This window comes from Alexandromys fortis, unplaced genomic scaffold (assembly GCF_014885135.2).
Source record: "Alexandromys fortis isolate MF-2015 unplaced genomic scaffold, M_Fortis_MF-2015_v1.1 scaffold_19, whole genome shotgun sequence".
NCBI classification, from domain to species: domain Eukaryota; kingdom Metazoa; phylum Chordata; class Mammalia; order Rodentia; family Cricetidae; genus Alexandromys; species Alexandromys fortis.
Window position 1 is genome coordinate 3,144,114 of NW_026067890.1, and position 16,381 is coordinate 3,160,494.

The window sequence follows — 16,381 nt, forward strand, 5'->3', positions numbered from 1 at the left end:
TCTCTGACTCTACCCTTCTTTCTCCCAGCATTCAGTTTAGTTTTCCCTGACTATCTATATTCCCTGTGCAGGCCCAAGACAGTTTTTTTTTAACCAATGATATTTACAGCATAAAAAGGTGAATCCCACATCATGTACATGCATGTATATGTAAATATATAATAATTATATGTGATATATATTTTTTCTGGGTAATTGACCATTATAGCACTTTTGCTTCTCTTCTTACATGGTGAATAAGACATTTATATCAAATATATCAAGTTCTGATCCTTATTCAGAATGTGATGTGATCTTATTTGGAAATAGGGTAGTTCAAAGGCAAAATGGTTAAACTGAGATTAAAATGAGATCATCCTGTAATAGGATATATGCCAGTCCAATATGATTATTATCTCTATAAAAATTGGAAAGTTTGGGCTGGAGAGATGGCTCGGTGGTTAAGAGCACTGACTGCTCTTCCAGAGGGCTCAGGTTCAATTACCAGCACCCACATGGCAGCTCACAACTGTTTGCAATTCCAGTTCTAGCGACCGGACACTCATGTTAAACCGCCAATGCACGTTAAAAAAATATTATAAACACACAAAGGAAGAGAGATGTAAAGAAGAAGACAGAGACCACAGTAATAGAGGTCATTTCTAAGAAAGCTAGTGGTACCATGCCTCTTCAGAAGGCAGATGAAAGAGACATGCTCTCTCATAGCCTCAAAAGGAACCAACCATGATGACAACTGGATTTAATTTGTCTTGAGAAAAAGTCTCATTTTGATCTCTAAATTGGTTAAAGTCCAGGACTCAAGCTATCTGTGACCTCTGTCTTCCTAGTGCTAGAATTGACAAGGTGGGTGGGATGTTCTGCTCAGGCCACCTGCCGAGTTTGAAACATCCTGTAGACTTGGGAGACAAGAAATTCCCACTGCTCATGAAAACTGGTTTGTGGCACTCATCCCTAGTAATCTAATGCAAGTGTTTACCCCCAAGGTAACCTGGAATAGAGGGAAAGGCATAAGCACCAAGTTGTGTGTGGTGGCTTCCCTACTGCTAGCTCTGTAATTGAGGTCATGCTATCTGAACTTGCCACATTCAAGGTATGGTAGACTATAGCCTAGTGACTACAAATCTCTGCCTCCAGGAATGAATTATTTTGGGATTTTATTGCTTTTCCCTCAAGTGTCATTTGGAATCAGTGGCTTATTTAATAGCTCTCTTACATTGAGATCTAGTCTAGAAGCAGAGATGCTGTTTGGAACACAAGTACTAGCTGCGGCAGGGAGAGAAGTTAGTTTGATGAATGCTGAGATTATATACCCTGCCTCAAATTATATCACGTCTGCAAATCTTTTATTGGACAGCAAATCCCATGGCCATGCTAAGAAGCAGCGGTGTAGGAAATGGGTGGAGAGACCAAGCCTCTTTAAACAGTCCAGTGACCATTTGTCAGAAATAATATGTTTGTAAACAGAATCGATTAATCAAATCCTTTATCCAAACATGTTTATCTAATCCCTGACATGGGTCAGGTGCTCTTAGAAATTTACATGCCGAATAGCAGTGCATAAAGCAAAGCTTGTGTTACCAGAACATTTGCATTGTTTTGAAGGATTCTGAAAAATTAAGGAGAACATAAATGCACACTATTATTGGAGAGACTCATAAGTACTGTGAATAAAGAGTAAAGCAGAGACACTGGTAGAAGGCGGAGGTAGGGTGGATATTATAGGAACTGAATAAATTTCCTAGCCTAGTGATTGCCTATGTAAATACCTCACAAATGTCTTTTATTTTCCCCCTACCCTAGATAACACCAACATTAGCATCATCAAAGGAGACTCAAAGTGACTAAACAATTCGGCTATGAAACACAGAAAAAAAAAATAAAAGATTAAAAATCCTAATTGTGAAAAGGACATAGTGTTAACTAATACAAACCAATATTTTTTTTTTCTGGCAGTGTCAACCCCTCTGGAATGCAATTTGGCACTACATTTCATGAGCCACTAAAATGCTCATAAGCCTGTTCACTCAGTAATTTCATCCCCGTGAATCTATCTCCCAAAGTAATATAATTTAATAATCACATAAATGATTGTTGCAGTGTTGTTTGTGACAGCAGAAACAATCTAAATATATGCCAATAGGGGAGTGGCTAAATAGACGGTTTACTGATTATACAGAATGCTATGTAGGCATTAAATTATAATTACACACATTATGTAGCAATGTGAAAAATGTTTATGATATAGTTTAAGTTGAAAAAGATGCAAATTATACACCGTGATTACTGCTATGTAAAAATCATGTATGTAAATGTGGGATTAAAAAGAATGTAGAAAAGTGAAATGGAGAGTGTTCAAATTTGTAGTGATCAAAACACACATTTTAATGATTTCTTTACCTCCACCCAATGTTTAAGATGTGCACCTACAGTGTTACTTCTGTAATGAGTTCACAATTGTAACTCAGAGAGCCATGAAAAATAAAGCTCTCCATCCAAAATATTTTATGAGGATTGTAATCCTTATTTGTGCATGACCTAATCTGGTTGACTTTATCCTTTAGTAAATAATGATTCTAAGAAAACCACCTATGTAATTGCGATATTAAACCTATTGGTCTTATTTACTCGCACTTTTCCACTCTTCTTATTTTTAATAGCCTGTTGAGTCCAATTAATGCATGCACGATTTGTATGATACCCAATGCAATATGATCAACATATGAGGGACCACAAGCCTGAACTCTTCCTTCCCTGACCTCAGCTAAGGGTGAAGACTCATATGCTCCTCCTTTATATATATTGGAATGTTGACTAGCTTAATCTTGTTCAGATCTTATGTAGGCAAACAACGAAGTTTTGAGTTCATGGGTGCAAAGATAAATATCCAGTAATGCTCAGAAGGTATTACCTTGTCCAAGTCCTTCAAGATCTCTGGCGCTTTTAATCTTTCAGCCTCTTCAGCAATGCTAATTGTACCTTGGAGGGAGGTGTGCATTATCAGTTTGTTCCTGAAATGCTTTATGCTGACTTCGAGTTAGGGACATTTTGAGATATGAACATTTCATAAATCTTCAAAAGAGGATTGCTGGGTGGGTTAGCTGCAACTAAGACAGATCTGTCTGAGATGTGAAAGTAGGGGCCATCTTGGGGTCAACAACTTCTCTAGACAGATGTAAAATCTAACAGTTAATAATATAGTATGCCAGAAACTTGGAAATGGAAATAAAAGGTAATCTAGCATGCTGATATCTCTCAGAAGGGCCCACAGTGGAACAGCATGGATCTGAGAAACACATAACAAGGCAAAGGGTTTTTGACAGATCCAAATGTGTACCTATTGTTGAATGACTCTGCCAATAGACATTAAAGTGAGTGGTGTGTGTGTGTTTGAGAGAGAGAGAGAGAGAGAGAGAGAGAGAGAGAGAGAGAGAGAGAGAGAGAGAGAGAGAGAATGAATTAGTCTTTCCCAGGGACAAGGCCTCTAATATATTATCTATCTAATACTATATAGTAGGTAGGCCTGAATACACACACATAAAAGTAAAACACTATATGGGTTCTGCAGGTGGTATTTGTGTGTGTGTGTGTGTGTGTGTGTGTGTGTGTGTGTGTGTGTGCGTGTATGTGTGTATTCATGGTTAAATAAGAAGTCATGAATTGGGTGGAGATTTGTGAAAGGAGTTGGAGGGAGTAGAGTGCATGGGTAGAAACAATAATAATATAGTACTCCTGATGGCTAATCTTGGTTGTCAGTTTTACTACTTCTGGAGTCAACCAAAACCCAAGATGTGACAAACACTGTCAGGAATTTCTTTTTTCTTTTTTCTTTCTTTTTTTTTTGGTCAGGTATTTTCTTAATCAGATTATTTGATTAAGGAAAACCCATCCCAAGTCAATGCAACCCTTTATAGTGACAGTTCACATAAAAGAGCATGGTAGATAGAGGTTTTGTATTTTGCCCGCTAGCTCCCACTCTGACAGGCAAGTTCATATGCCTTGTTGATGCGACAGATATTAAATCCAAACTTTTTCATGATTCTGACATAGACTGAAAACCAGCAGCTCTCTAGGAATCCCCCTGTACTCCAGTACAAGCTTTGAACTATAGAGATGCCCAGCATCGAGGAACAACAGCTGTATTCTCAGCATTTTCCTGAGTAATAGCAATTATGGGACTATCCAGAATATATATAGTATAAATCACTCTAATTTTTTAAATATCATTTCTCTTACTTTAGAGAACCCTGACTCATACAGTGCTCATATATCAAATTAAAAGGAAGAAGTGTGCTGGGCGGTGGTGGCACACGCCTTTAATCCCAGCACTCGGGAGGCAGAGGCAGGCAGATCTCTGTGAGTTCGAGACCAGCTTGGTCTACAAAAGCTAGTTCCAGGACAGGCTCCAAAACCACAGAGAAACCCTGTCTCAAAAAAAAAAAAAAAAAAGGAAGAAGTGTGTAGCCCTTGGTGAGTGTACCATGTGCCCATGGAAGACCACACATCTAAGAATATCTGGTCTGCACAAACTGGACTCGATTTACTTCTTTCAAGCTAGCAGAGGAGAAAGTCTCTGTGTACAACCTAGGTGCTTAATAAATGCAGCCCATCCCATTAGTCAGAGAAAAATCATAGGGAGGGAAAATGCCCATTCAATATTCTAGGCTTTCCAAGCAGCTAATGAGATATGCTTAATGTTGGAAATTTTATAGAGTAACACAAGATTCTGACTGCCTGAGTGATACTGGACAGCAGAATTCTTTAAATACATCTCTTCAAACACACACACCGGAGAAAATATTCTTTTGTTGTTGTTGTTGTTGTTGTAGCCTGTCCTGGAACTCCCTTTGTAGACCAGGCTGGCCTCGAACTCACAGAGATCCACCTGCCTCTGCCTCCCGAGATTTTATCTGGGATTAAAGGCGTGCACCACCACCGCCCAGCTTGGAGAAAATATTCTTGTGTTCTAGTACCTAACCAGGTTTTAGGTACAGGACTGTAAATCAAACCAAGATTAATTGTAAAGACCAAGTCTTGACAGTGACCGAAAATATTTGGTAAGATATTTATAAACACACTCATAGGTACATTCTACTGGGGTGTTAGTAAAGGCTAGGGAATCTGGTGGTAAAGACAACAGCAACTTTTAGTTGTTCCTTTCCACCTCACCTGGCTCACATCTCAGTATCAACAAACACCTACCCTATAGAACACACGTGTGAATCGGATTTCAACTGCATTGGTAAGAGTCTGTTGGCTTTCTCCTCCTTCCTATGAAGGGCACGTGTGTTACTAGGTAAAGCATGGTTTCCTGTTCTTCCTCCTACCAGCGGGAATAAAACAGTTAAGTAGCAATGTCCCAGCTAGGTGGCACTATGTTTTAAGCAAATATTTTTTTAAAACCCCACTAAAGTTTGCTGTGAAATTTGCTACACAGAACCTGGCCTCCAAAGAATATGGGCCAACTATTGAAGCTAGAAAATGAATGGAGCATATTAAACATGTTTGCTAAATTTCATAAATAGAAATGCAGGTGCCCGCTCAGCTTTGAATTCTAAATAAAATAATGAATAACTTTTAGAAATGTTCCAAATAGCTCATGGTTTGATTACACTAAAAATATTAATCACTTATCTGGAATTTAAAGCCAAATGACCATCCCTTGTTTGGATTGCACACTTACATAGAGAGTCAGCTCTTTTCTGACAGAGGAGCAGGTACAGAAAATCCATCCTCCCAGGCCTTCTTTCTTCCTCTTCAAACCCTGTGCTCCTCCTACAAGGGTCAGAGGTGAGAAAAATGAGCAGTCTTGGTCTTTGCGTAACTATCACTTCAATGATGAATAAAGAATATATTGGCAGACAAAATGTAACCTCTGTTAATGGTTCCCATACCACATTTCTGGTCTTGAAATGTTTGATTATCTCTTATGACCAAAGAATACAGAAATCTGTATTATTCTGGGAAGATTTCAAATTTCTCCTTGGCCTGCATTTTATAAATTGTTTTAGGTTCCATAAGTTAGGTTTGTATACCCAATGCCAGATACTAGCATTAGCTTCCACCACTAAGATGATTCTCTTTTCAACACGCATTTAGCCTTTGGCTGTTAATGGCCTTTGTATCTCTGGGTTAGAATGTATGGTTTACCAGACTGTGTGTGCCAAGTGGTTTGTCATGTGGTACTCTGATTAATAGTGATTGCAGCCTATTCTTATGGCTTATGCAATGCCTAAGGCAGTCAGACAATGGACAGTATTGTATAACAGTAGAATAACCTTACTTTTCTGTGACTCATACGCACATTTTTTTAATATTGGAGTTTTCTTTGCTTTTCATTATTAAAGATCATGCTTTCTGGTAGCAGTTGAGTCACTTTTAGATCTCAAGCATATAATCAGATAATGATTCCCAGATACACAATGTGTGGAGTGCTTCTTTTTTTTTTTTCTCTACAGATCTTCAACTAATAAACTAATAGATCAGTTTCGCTTTGGCTCACTCACTGTACTAGAATAACATGTTATGTATTCTATATTAGAACTCCTGAGTATCCTTTAAAATTATCTCATAAATCCAGCCCTTTCACTCTGCCAGATCAGTTTCTGTTCATTTAATCTCTGTTCTTGAAGTACAGAAGATTGACATCAAATCCCATACCCATATCCAATAACTCTCATAGCTGCCCAAATAAATATTTTAAGACCAGAGTTTTATCGTACTGAGATAAACATTTGTAGTTAGTTGTGTATAAATAAACTCTATGCAAAGAATCACACAAGTGATGCCCAGCACATATTAAAAAAGAAAATCTTAACCACTTTCCCAGCAATGTAACATTTGCTCCCAGTTATGCAGAGTTAGGGTTAGGGTCTTAGGTTAGGGTTTCTATTGCTATGACGAAACACCATGACCCAAATCATTTCCTCTCCAAGGGTTTATGTGGCTCACATTTCCTGAATCACGGGACATTGAGACAAGAACTCAAACCACTCACGAACACAGGAAGGAGCTGATACAGAGTCTTTGGAAAATGCTGCCTACTATTTGCTTCACTTGGCTTGCTCCACTTGCTTTCTTATGGTACACCCGGGATGACCATCCAATGGGTATGCCACTCACGGTGGTCTTCCCATATGAATCACGAATTAAGAAAACATTCTGCAGTCTCTCCTAAAGCCTGTTCTTATGCAGGCAATTTCTCAATTGTTTCCTGCTGTGAGATGACTCCAACTTAAGCCAAGCTGGCAAAAAACTAGCCAGCATATCGTTTCTTCTCACAGCTTTGTGAATGTTAGTTTCATGTTGAAGATGATTATTCTTTTCTGATCTGTAGACTCATACTTTTCAGACTCTGACAAAATGCCTGTTTAATTTCTGCAACAGTTCCATATAGTAAATCCTAGCTTGTTCTGTGCTCTTCTTCTTCTTCACTGAGTACCTATTACATCCTTCTGTGTTGTTCTTTTCTCCCATATTTGTCTTTGATTGAAGGTGCTCAGGAGCCACGTGTTGTTCATTAAACTAAATTCTCAAGAATTGAAACTACAAAACAGTAGCCATTCATTAACATTATGTGTTGCCATAAATTAATTATTTTATTTTTCTTTAGAAAAAATAGCATAATAACTAAAAATTCTGGTACAGAAAGCAAAAAGACCTTAATTTAAATTTCAGACCTGACACACATTAACTGGGTAATTTTAGGCAAGACATACATCTGTTTTGGTTTCTAGATTTTCATTCAGGTGTCTATAAGAAAATGAAGGGTCAATACAGAGCTGGGAGGAAAAGTTTAAAATATCTATCTCAGAAAAAGCCTTCAATGTAAAATACAAGACAGACTAATTACAACTGAATGATACAAGGAATCCAATTAAAATCCACAAATGCTTTGAATAGACCTTTCCGTAATTAAAACAGATATGAGTGTGGCAAATCAGTACAGAAAAAAATTGTTACAGCTCCTTAGGAATTATGGAAATGCAAATTAAAACCACAGTGAAATACCGTAAACATTCATCAGAATAGTTAATACTTAAGTAGCAAGAGCCTAACAAAATGATATTTCACTCAGTATGTGAAGTAAGCATAGTTCTTACTCACCATTGTTGAGAGAACAGCATACTGCATAACTTTGACCAATAGTTTAGCAGGTTTATAGAAAGTTAAATATGCATTCACCACGTACCTAGCTGTTCCATTGCAAGCCTTTACTCAAGAGACAGTAGGCATCCTCTCCAAGTTTAAAAGAATTAGTTGTGGAGCTTTATTAGTTATAGTTCAATAGTAGACACATTCCACATAGCTAGCAATTATATGAAGTTAGATGAAGCAATAAGCCAAACACAACAAAAAGCCGTTGCTGTAGGTCTACTCAATGGATGATAACTCAACATAGAGAAGTATCGTCAAACCATACAACCTAGATTGATGTGTAAATCATCATGTTTAGTTAAAGAAATAAGGTAAAAATGATGCATCCTCTGTGCTTTATTCATGTCAGATTATAGTAAATGCAAAGTGCTCTATTGTGACAGGAAGCATATCAATAGTTTCCTGGAGACAAGAGTGAAGAGAGACGAATGCAAAGGCACAGGAACTGTGAAAGCCCTATGCGGTGATGTGTATCAGTAACCACCTGTGTTGATTCAGCTTTCAGCCCAGTCACACTAATCCTGCTTCAGGTCCACTAAGACACCCTTTTCAGAACATAAGGCTGAGAAATGATTGAGGAAGTCTGATCTAACCTATAGCCACAAATATACCCACCCACACAGGTTTGTGAACCCCACTTATACACACACAAACACACACACACACACACACACACCAAGCAAAATAAAGAATTTTCAGGCAAAAAGGTGTTTAGCGAATTCACTATCAGTAAACAAACTAGACAAATAAGAAAAAAGTTTTAGGTTGAAGAAAACTGTTTCTAGGTGAAAATTTCTACCTGCCTGAAATGGTGGGCAGGACACTGAATAGAAAAAAAAAAATATTTTCACAGTCTCCTATGGATATATTGATTAGAATAACAAAAGAACAAAGACCATCTGAGACCTTTAAAAAACACAAACCCATTCACACAGTAGTTATAATAAACTTAAAAAGATGAAACTACTTTATTTAAAAGGTAGTGATGGTCAGATTATAAAGGGAAACACCCAGATAATGCTATTTATCAGAGTACAGTTATGCTAAAATCAAAATAGGTAGATGTTACACTGTAAAGTATAAATGAAAATTTTAATGTATCTGTATTGATACCCATCAGCCCGACCACCCAGAAAAGTAATGTTCTTTTGTTTCTTTGTTTCAGAATTTAATGAGTACATATAATAAACTTTGACCAAATTATTTTCCTTTTGTTTTTTGAGACACGGTTTCTTTGTGTAGCTGTGGAATCTATTTTAGAACTCGCTCTGTAGACCAGGCTGGCCTCGAACTCAGAGATCCAACTTCCTCTGCCTCTAAGTGCTGGGATTAAAGGTGTGTGCCACCATTGCATCAGCAGTTAAGAGCGCTGGCTGTCCTTCCAGAGGTCCTGAGTCCAATTTCCAAGAACCACAGGATGGCTCACAACCTTCCATAATGAGATCTGGTGCCCACTTCTGGCCTGCCGGCATACATGCAGGCAGAATACTCTATACATAATAAATAAATCTTTTTAAATTTTTTTTTCCTTTTTTTTCCTCTTATTTCTGTTGTATTTATGGGAAGTTATTAACTGGTAGCCAAAGACAACACTACACCTTAAGAGTTAGAGTCTAAGTTCCAAACTTCTGTTATATTTTGTCTAAAGATGTTATGAAACGTGGACATATCCACAAGCCCTGGAAAGATGCCAGATCCTCATCTGAGACACTTTATATTCAGCCTGAATCCTGCCTGTTCATGAAGGATACAGACACAGTGAGCAATGCTTTTCTGGTTGTTGTTTCTCCATTGAAAGCTCATTTACTTGGGAACTAAACCCATGAGTGTTGTACAAAATAATTCTGACTTCATTGTTGATGCACATTTTGACTTGATTTTTTTTCTGACTGATGTCCCCTTAAGTATCTTCTTTGTATATTCTCCTTTATGTATTTTAAATTGGTACACCAGTGGGCTAATGCTTTCTGGAAGGAGAGGATTCCAGTAGGTCACAGGTATAAACAAAGTTATTTGAATTTAATATCAATGTTATTGTAAGACTGTAATTAATATTGTAGATTCTCTGAAATATAAGCTTGAGGTTGTTAATGTTTTATATCACAAATGACACTGTAAAAATTCACTTAATATAAGGTGAATTTGGATGCTAGTTAATTTTATATTAATAGTATCCTAAACAGAATGTAATTATTATAAAACACCTGTTTTAATTATAATTATGTTCTTAGTTTTTAGTAAAATGACCATCTAAAGAAATAATTTAAGAAAAACAATGGAAAATTCCAATGGAAATAATGAGCAACTGAAATTAATTAATGCTTTTTATTTGAAAGTTTAGGTAAAATTTTAAGGAGGCAAACTCAATATTATGAGATTTAACACATATTAAAGCCTTGTGAAGACTGAAAAACAATAAAAATAATAAAATCCACTCAAACATAATTTTTTTTCATTCTATCCCTTCCAAAGCATCCGTATACCTTACTTTATGTACTCTTTTTCTTGTTTGCATTCATTGTTTGAGAATTTCATACGTTATATTTTGGTATTAATCTACTTCTCCAGTTTCTCTCAGATTCTTTCCCTTCTTTATCCACCCAACTTTGTGTTTGTTCTCTCTCTTAAAAACAAAAACAAACACAAAACAACAGCAACACAATAAATCGTGGAGTCCAATTTGTGTTAGCCAATGTGTCTGCTCACTGGGTGGACTATAACAATCTTAAATATATTTAATTGATTAAGATAACTTTAAGGGGCTCAAAATAATAAAAGATAGATACTAAAAGGATATAAAAGTCCTCAGTTTCACTTGAGTGTCTTAGTACCTTCCTCTACTATTTTTTTCTCCTGGCCAGTGAGTTAGAAGGACAAAAAAAGAACTATGTGGTGCTCCAGGTGCCTGACAAGCCGCGGAAAGATAAACGTTGTCAACTTTGCCTGTGGGTCTTATAGATAAAAACTGGGATTGGCCATTTAGGACACGTCCACCAATGAACTTTAAAAGCCATAAACATGACTGTTGAAAAGAAATATTGAGAAAACGTTGTGCAGACAACTGCTTTGATTCATCCAAGGAATTTCTAAAGAAGAGAAATAGGCTACTATCTGATGAGGGAAGTCGGATCAAGGGTGGTTTTACAAAATGGAAAAAAAAATAACGGCATTTAAAACAAGAGTGAAGGAAATAGAAAAACAACTAGCAATTCAGGTACAAAAGCAGAGAAGTGGTGGAAACGGTGTCCTCAAATAGCAGAGGATGAGAGAATTTAACACAAAAGGTAAACTGAGTTGTCCTCACTCATAGCACAGACAGTTCTGTTGTAACAGATGGAGTTCATGATGTTTGCAAAAGAAAGGAACTTGAGAATTTCTTTTCTGATTGATTAACCAGCCTGAGAATGAAGATGATGAAACAGAATTAGGAGCCTGAAGTTCAGGAAAGAAGAGTGGGTAGGACATAGTCGTTTAAGAGAATTGGGGAATGAATGAAATAGGAAATAGACGTTTGGGTTGAATGGCATTAACTACCCAATTAAAGTGATTAACTGTGAATGTGTGAGTCAACTCAACTAACTGGCTTTATCAAAAAAAAATGTTCATCCAATCAGACACAAGTAGAAGTAGGTGGGGGTCAGATATACCCAGGATCAGACACATGTGCAATAAAGGGGAGTCACTGACAGTGAAGTTGTAGGAAAAAAAGAGAAGAAACAAAGTAAGTACTTAGAATTAAGGGATTTCCATTTATAAAGAGGCAGAACTAGCAAGACATAGCCTTAGTAAGAAGGTACAGAGCAGGTAAGAGATGCTATTAGAAACCAGAGTGTTTAGATTTAGGCTTGTAGAGGAATTTCTATTACTGGTATTTTTTGATTAAAATGAAAGGAGTTTCAGAAATAGTTCAAGAGAGAAAAAAAAACAGTGTCAGAGAAGAGCAGGCAATAAGACGAATGTTAGGATTTGGAAAGGTAACTTCTGTGAGTATTGGCAACCGTCACAGTTACAACAAAAATGGTGTCAGAGTGACAGCAAGCCAGGCATAACATCCTCAGGTCCAAGGCTGCGATGGTTGGGGATCTGATGATATGGAATTTACATACAGTGACTAGAACCTGGGAAAGAAGGAGAAGCTCCAGGGAGGGCAATAGGATCTGGGCTTCACATCACTTCTAGACTACGCGGTAGAAATTTATAAGGTCTAAGTGGTGGAAAAAAGGTAGCCACTCAGAGGAGATTCAAAGACCAGAGAGAATCCTCAGGAAAGAGCCTAGTTTCAAATGTGTTTCTGATGACAGAACAGTCCTTGTCTATAAATAGCCCAGGAAAGATTCTGCTTTTCTGGCTGCTGCAATGCCTCCTCTGTCTTAACACTTCATGTGGCGCTGTGAGAAGACTCGCTGCTGCATCTCTGGCATCCTCAGCAAACCCCATTCCCCCACACCACTGACAACTTGAAGACTTCACACTTACTGATCGCAGAAGTTTCTGTGTGGTGAGCAGAGGCACTCTTTCCCTTGCTCTCTCTCTCTATTGGCAGAATAAATTCCCATAACACTTATATTTAAATATAAATATCTTTGTGGTTCTTACTACGTCTCTCTCTCCCCCTCTCTTTATCTCACTCTTTCCCCTCCCCCTCTTCTTTCTCTCTCTTTACATTTGAAGTAACTTCTTAACCACCCAACCAACTCCATTTCTCCTTTGAAGGAAACAAGATATGCAAAGTGGTGAGATAGTTCAAAACATTTTAGGACACAGTTAAAAGAGAAAACAAGAAAGCTATATTATCAAGACCCACAGTAGGAAGTGAGAGCATGTGGTTTGTAAATACTTCCTAAAATGTCAAGTGGGATGTGATGGATCCTAAAGGAATAAAAGAGGATTGTCCATTCAGCTGGCTCCAGAATCTTTTAAGAGACAGTCTTCTGAGCGGGTTTTTCAGAGAATTATCAAGAAGGCTTAACTGCAGGGCCAGCATCTTATAGTTGCAGCAGCACAGATCCGAAAAGATCCCAGGAAAAAAAAAAAAAGCATGTTATCGTAGGTGCATTTACCTCATTGTTGCTGCTGGTACTGTCGTCTGTCACTGCCATCAGAACTCAACCTTCTCTGCCTTCCAAGTTGTGTTTAAAACAAAACAACTAACTCTCCAGGAATCATAGGGGTTTCAGCAACAGAGCGGGGCTGCTGAGGCATCCAGTTTTGGACTGAGCAGCCACAGGATTCTTGACCTCTCCAGTGTGTACCAGGCCATTGTTTATCTATCTGGAGTGTATCCTGTAAGCCAGTCTAGGAAATTCTCTTTGCAATATTTATTCATTTTTGTTTTTTCTGTTTCTCTTGAGAAAACTGACCCGTGGAAGAGTATACTATAAGAGAAGAAAAATTCTCAAACAGAGCAATACAGGAAGTTACCCAATGGTTGATTCTGTGGTTGTCTTAAAAGCCTCCCTGAGCCCAATGTAAAATTCAAGAATTTGTTTTGAACAAATGCCTTCCAAAGACTGCAAAATAGGAGATATTCAAAGGACTCTCCTCTAATCAAATTTATTTAAAAAATTCCAAACCTCCTTCACTTTTACCCAAAATGCAGATGTTTTTAATCCAAAGAACTACATTTTGTTTCCAACAAGACCTAAGTGATTGTGTATTGAAGATGTGGAATAATACCCACTCAAACCATTTTCAGCAGTAAGTGAAATTAAGGTAGCTTTTTGTACTTGTTTCTTCTGAAAGTGGATTTGATGTTATTTGGTTTGTGGCATTGATTTCCACTCTCCCCCCCCCCGCCCCCAGTGATAATAACAAGTCTGATACACAGTGGTTTTTTTTACAAAACGCTTCACACAAATGTCTCAGGTGATCCTCCCAAATGCTTCTGTGAGGTGGAAAACATAACAGTTATTAGTTTAAGCTTGTGTTTGAAGAGCCAGCCAACTATGCATGACAGAGTAGTGACAGAAAATCCCTTGTTCGTTTCCTTATGAGTGCTTCATCTCCTTTGGTGTGTTGCACATCAGAGAAGAACAAGCTATTAGAAAATAACTAGATGACATGTGTGTTTGTCTAAACATTCTCTTTTGACAAGTAAGTACTTTCATATTTCTTCCCTCGGTCTATGGCGAAAAAAGATGTAGCTTCCCATCTTGAAGAAGTTCATTGAACAGAAGAACAAAGAAAGAAGTTGTAATTTTCCTGAATGATGGTGAAGGGTGGGATTGAAATGAGTGTATGTCAGAGAATCAGACAGCGGTTAACTCTCTTCTAAAACCTCACGAATAAAGAAGGACCTCTCAAAAGAACGGGATTGGGAATTGACTTCCATTAATGTCTCATTAGTAGAACGTTTCCCATAATTTACGAGGAGCCCACTATTTCACACAATTCCCCTGATGCTCAAGAATTCAGTGCTGAGCCTCATTGGCCCAGAGGGACACTTGAAGACTTTGACATTGTTTTCTCAAGAGATTGGCAGACTTTCTTAGTATCAAGTGTTTGTTCACTCTTAACCTTACATGAAAGAAATTCATACAAGCCCAGTAGGTACAATTGTCAGTATTACCGACTAGGTAGGTTCAAGGTAATTAATATATCATTTAGGAAGAAAATTTTCCTATATTGTTCATTGCTTTTTTCTTTCATTAAAAAAAATGCTTCAAAAAAAATGCTTCAATCCAGTAGGGATGTAGGGGCTGCATTTTCAACAAGCACATATATTAAGTCAAGACCTTTCTTGACTACAAATTGATATGACATGGACCAGTCCACCGTGAGCTATGTCACACCTGGATTGTATAGGTAAGCAGGTTGAGGAATCCGGTAAGCAGTTTTCCCATATGGTTCCTGTCTCTGCTTTTGTTTGAGTTCCTACTCTGACTTCCCTCAATGCTGGTTTCTGATACAGATACATAAGACCAGATTTTTGTCATGGTTTTGATCCCAGCAGCATGAACCAAACTAATTCCATAAAAGGAAAACAAAAGCCATGATTGTGCCCTTTAGTTCCTTCATTCAGAGGCCTGCGGACTAATTTAACAGTTTACTTTCCTGACAGCTAATATTTCTTTGTTTTGAATAAATGCCCAGGTTACTTTGTAATTCCTGTGATTCTTTGTTTCAATTCTTCAAGTAGGAGGCCATGAATCTGGAAATACCTAGGCACTGTTCCAACCATAGGTAACACTTACATCATAAGTTGGTTTTCTGTTGGTGTTTGGCTACCTAACCATTCTGTAAAACTGTAAATGTTTCTCAGGTTTTCAGATGTCATAATTCTTTTTACAATGCGGTTACTTAAGAATGCTGCTGTACATATGAGCTGTGGTGGAATACTTTCTATAAAGTTTCTAAAAAGGTCCTTGAAATATTAAGTAAAATTATTTGTGAAAAATACAAAGATGACCCATAAAAATATCTTAATAAATGTCATTTGGAATGCAATTTAACCTGATACAAGAAATATGTTTGAAATTAAGCATTATGAGTTTCAGGTTTTAGCAATTTCTTGCCCCGGAGAAAGCTACTTAATGTCTCCACATTCAGGAAGATTTCAGAGCAGACTTCTGTAGTTCCTGTAATACTATAGTGCTATGCTGCAAGCATGATTGCAGAAAATATGTAAAGCTCCGAGCATAATGGTTATCATAGTTCAAGGATGGAATAACTGAGTATTGCCTGTTGATTACTGAATTTCTCTTTGTTGCCACTAGAATTAGATGCCAAAATTATATTACTGGAAACATCATCAACTTTTATTGTAAAATATAAAGCAATGAAGTTGAAACTGAGCTGGAACTTTCCTCCATTATGGCTCTTTTCCATAGTGCTGGAGATGCTAGGCAGAGTGCCAGGGGAGAAAAGTCTTCAACAGTCTCATCCAGCTGTAAGTCATGGAGACTACAATACCAACCTGCCAGGGAAGATCCTAGTACTGGTGCTACAATGGCATGGAGGCGATCGGGGTACCAAGCACTAGCCTGATAGATTAAAAGCTCATTCCACAGGAGGAACTCATTTCCAGCACTATAAACCTAGTCAGAACCCTTTCTAGGGAGCTCATAGGACTCAGGGTAGAATTCAGTATGGTTGTTTGGGTAAGTACACATGACTTCATACTGCCTTCTAAATATTTATGCTTTTACCCAGAGTTCAGTTCAGTGCTGCTTTCAGCTTTACTCAGAGAAGCTTCTTTTTTGGGTGAGTGATGATTAATGTAGAGATT

General features: G+C 37.6%; 1 long non-coding RNA gene across 1 annotated transcript in view; it reads right to left on the reverse strand.

Moving 5' to 3' along the window:
- The window catches only part of LOC126499382 (uncharacterized), a 53,091-nt gene that overhangs the window by 1,744 nt on the left and 34,966 nt on the right, over positions 1-16,381 (reverse strand). Inside the window, exon 2 of the long non-coding RNA XR_007591081.1 lies at positions 5,681-5,772. This is a non-coding gene — a long non-coding RNA (uncharacterized lncRNA). The remainder of the gene's footprint in view (positions 1-5,680; positions 5,773-16,381) is intronic.